The sequence below is a fragment of the Olea europaea genome, unplaced genomic scaffold (genome assembly GCF_002742605.1).
Source record: "Olea europaea var. sylvestris unplaced genomic scaffold, O_europaea_v1 scaffold592, whole genome shotgun sequence".
Taxonomy (NCBI): Eukaryota; Viridiplantae; Streptophyta; class Magnoliopsida; order Lamiales; family Oleaceae; genus Olea; species Olea europaea.
Window position 1 is genome coordinate 291,433 of NW_019264263.1, and position 4,972 is coordinate 296,404.

The window sequence follows — 4,972 nt, forward strand, 5'->3', positions numbered from 1 at the left end:
TAGATGAGAGAGAGAAGGGATGATAAGAGAGAAAGAGAGAATAAATTACCTAAAAAATAAAAACCTATCATTCATAAAGAAAATATTTTCTTCGTTTCCATAGAAAACAAGGTGATGTGACTAAAAGTAGGAAAATGTATTTCACGGAAAAAAATAACAATCAAACAATATAAAATTAGGATTTCGGGTGAAAAAATTACATTTTCCATGAAAAAATTGACAATCAAATGTACTCTAAATGAACCACAACATAATTGTTAGTGGACACCTACTTAATTTTCGTGGGTCATCCACTTGGGATGGTTCAACTCGCATGACATCAAAATGGTTAGAGTGAGTGGCTTGAATTTAAAATTCAAACCTACAACTTTCCATAACCTCCCTTAACTTACATGCAACCTCAAATTATTATCAATGACAAGAAGTGAAAAAGGATGGCAACAAAATATGTCAAATTCCTACGAAAAGTCACATAAATCGAAAAGTGCCTAGAACCTCATATTTGACATAGAAATTCACAAAATTAGGTACTTAAGTTGTAGATAATAATATTCTTTCATTGTGATTGAGATTGGATCATTGGAGAACAAGAACATACAAATTTTGAACTTTGGAAAGTAAGGTGGTACATCCACACAAAAAGATCCTGTAATCAATCTATTCAACTAAGAATTTTGACCCGAAATTTATATTAAAGAATACCGTAAATTCTTTCATTGGTACTAAAGCCTTAACATTGAATTCCTTGCATTATTTCAAGCTTAAGCCCCCGTTTGAGCTTTTTTTTTTTTTTTTGGAAAAAATACATTTTTAAACAGCGATTTGATATCATTTCAACCATATATTTTTCCATAAAATAATATTACATGCAAATTCAAAACTTTTTCTTATTTTTTAACCACATATTTCCCATCAATAAACTATTCAAAATGCATTTTTATGGAAAAATGGGCTCAAACGAGGGCTAAATATATCATTGTACGTATGATTCAACCGAGTTATCAAATTTGTATGTAAAATTTCTAAACCTTATATGGTCTTTAATTACATCTTTTGATATATATATGTTTAAAATTAACAAACTTTTGAAATTATGTATGTGATAAGCTGTAGAGTTCATCTACAAAATTTAATTATTTTCGAGGTTGCATTTGGGAGAAACTTGAAATCCTAAATGATTTTGCAAAAAATTTTAAAATTTACTAAAGATTGGTATGGTTAGAAAGATATTTCAACGTGCTTTTTGACCATTTAAAGAACTTTAAATTTGGACTTAAAATGAAGAAGTTATGAGATTTTAAATTTTAGATAGAATCTCAAAAATTTTGAGAAAATTAGAGAAGATATGAATCTCCATGTGTTGCGTTTTTGTCCCAAACATTATGTTACGTATAAAATTTTCAAATTTGATAATGCAAATGAACATAAAATGTTGAAAATAGGGGGACAGATGAAAAATATTAATGAAAACAGGTTAAGAAAACAACGCGTGAAGTGGGGGAAAGCCCTCTCTCTCTATTAAATACAGTTGTTTCAAGCCGAACAATAACAAGAGGCTCAGATCCAGCTGAAAGAGTAGGGGTGGCGCGGACGAGAACCCACCCCGAATAAATAAATTAAAAAAATTGAATATTCCCCAGTGCGTTGGAGTATTTCGCAATTTTGAAAATTATATCTTCATCCATAAATTATTTTTGGATTTTTAGTATATAAATATTTTATTTTCATATGATTAAATTTTTTTTTATGTATTTAAAGCTTAAAATACATTTTATATATATGTAAAAATTATTTTCTAAATTAATTAAAATCTTATAGTAAATCCAGAATATTTATTTTAGGGAAATTATTAACTAGTGGAAGGTAATTAATTTTTTAGACGCTCCAAAAATTTGAAAAATAATTTTTAAATATTTTAGATCTGTCAGATTTGTTAACAATATTTTCGAAATTGTATGTAACTTGGAAAAATACCATTTTAGTATCAATTTATTTATTTATTTATCGTGGATAATATCACATTCTTGCATTCTTCAGTGGTGTTGGTCTTAATGTAGTTCTCTAATTCATTACGACATGCTCCCATTTTGTATTAGGCTGATGCAATTAGATGGATGCATACTTTAGCATTCTAAAGAGAATACTAAAGGTCTACCGACATAGAATGTGTTGAAAAACTACCTGCTTTATCGAAACTAGTGAATAGATCTGGAACATAACCTAATGGAGCACTTGAATATTTTTGGAACATATATATATAAATTTTTTTTTTATTATTTTTTGATAAACAGAATGTTGAGACAGTGATGCAATGGAGATGATAGTTAGATTTATGCTAAAACTTACTTTGATACCAATTGATGCAGTGCAAGCATCAATAATTGAGAAAAATTGCTCGTCTCATTGATTCCAACAAACGACAAGAAAAGATCGAAGTTTGGAATAATTCTATATTTAATAGAACCAATATCATAACAACTAGGTAACATCTAACCCTAATTCTAGCTTTTGAAGAAAAACAAGAAATCTTGACTTAATCTTCTAAATAAACATAAATCTAGTTAAACTCATCTAAATAAGCTAATGTTTGACCCTCGTTTTTTGAAAATATATTTTGTTAGAAGTGATTTTTTAGAGAATGTGTGATTAAAAAAAGTGAAAAGTTTTGAATTTTAGTACAAAAATTACTTTACTAGTAGAATATGTAATTAAAAAATGAGTTTAGAGGGGGGGTGGGGGGGGTGGGGAAGTAAAACCAATAATAAAGGAATAAATTAAGTACTTTTTGCCTTAATAAAAATGAGTTCAGATCTACCAATTCTTCCACCTCAGCCTCCGCTTCGCCTTCACCAAAAACTGATGTCTAATCCACCAATATACTCTTTACTTGCTCTGGTCTTTCAATCATTAGCATAGGAACTCTTCAACTGTTCAACAATTCATTCAACTCCACATAGAGAATTGATTTTTGGCAACAAAATATTATTATTATTGTTATTATTTTTTTTTTTGTTATTAGTGGATGCTACCATGATGAATTATTATATTGTGTTGAGATTTTTTATGCCTATGACGCTCAGACGCTTGCAAAATAGGTTCTTTAACATACTATTGAAACTGAAGGTGATGGTGGTGAATTTTAGACTAACTATTGCTGCCCTTACAATTTGTGATTGAATGGTGGGATGGGGTGAGAAAAATTGATTGTGACGAGTTAATTATGTGATTAAAGACACTTGAAATACCATTGCTAGCACGGCATCCCCCTTCCCCCAGCTTGTCCAATAACCTAGACGGCCAACGGTATTTCACTATTTCTATCTTCATTTTTATTTCTTATTACTGTTTTGGCATTTTTTATATTCATATTATTGCAAACTTCTATTAAAATGCCATAAAATGGATCATTTAAAATAATGGTGTTTTGCAGTTTTAATTTGTTAGCATTGTTTAAGTTCTATCAGTTCCTCAATGGCAGTTAGGAATGGCAATCGGGCTCGTCGGCTCAGGCTACCCCGTGGCTCGGCTGGGAAAAGCTTGAGCCCACCCGGCTCAAGGCTTGGGAGAACTGAGCCGAAGTTCGGGCCGAGCCCATTTTTTAGGTATCGGGCAAAACTTGAGCTGGCCCGTTGGCTCGCTGGCTCGGAAGAACTGAGCATATATTAAAGAAAAAAATAAAAAAAATAATGGCAGCATGCTGCTACCAAACAAGGTAGCAACGTGTTACCTTTTACCCGAGCCGAGAATTTTGGCTCGTGAGCCTGCTCGACTTGGCTCGTTGACATCCATAATGACAGTAAATTTAGGTGTCTTTATGAGAATAATATTTACTTTAATGAATGGGGAGAGCAACAGTAACATAACTTAAAAATCGTAAAAATATTCAACATTCATTTTCTGTAGAAGCCTAAGAAATAAAATAAAATAAGGATATTATTTTGTGATGATTTAGCACCATGAGCTTGACCCATTTAAGAAACGAATTATAGAGCTCAACCCATTTAAAATTATGAAAGCCTAAGCCATAAGTTAATTTAAAGCCCAACAATTTAATAGATTAAGTTTAAATAAATTTGATTACAAAAATTTAATGAAAAATTGGATTGCCTTAATGGTCATTTACATGGTATTTCATATAGGTAACCCAGGTTCGAGTTACCATGTAAATGTTCTTATACAAAATTTTATATAAATTATTTTTTATGACTTAGAACTCTTCAAATTCTTAGTTAAAGATCAAATGTAACAAATTTAATGATGATACAACTCTCCCATTTAGTTTTTCATTAAAAATGAAGGTTAGAAGAAGAAGAATGTCACTTTTTCACTGCACCCCTCCTCAAATTCGAATTTGCTCTTATTTTCTCTCAAAAAAAGATATATTTCATGTCAAGTTTAAGGGAATAACAAGGGTGAGAAGAAGAAAAACTTTCTATACATTTTGTTCTTTTATATCCAAGAAAATTCAAGGTAGGTAGAGGTACAACTGTTTATTTCCTTTTCAAATTATGATTTTTCGATAAATGTTTGAATAAAATGGTACATCCAGGTATGGTGTTTTGGTACTATAATAGTTTGAATGATCATTTTCCAGCTCTACGTATTATGATAATTCTATAGTAATTGGATTTTGCCAAAAATGCATCTACGTACGACGGTATGAATCTATGGTTTGAAATTTATAATTTGATAACGAAATGCACTGATGATATCTATTAAGTTTCGAACTCATGAGTTATTTTCCTTCCTACATTTTGAATGGATTTCATTGGGGCGTGGATGAGGGTAGATGGATATGCAACATGCCATGGAGAAGCCGATGATTTAATAACTTTAGTTTGATTATGAAATGTTTACATTTTCTTTAAATTAGATTCCTATGGTTGTTGTGTGTGGATCTATTCTACGAATATTTTTTATGAATAAATTATGTTTTTAAAGTATATATGTGTTCTAGAAATTTATTTACCAA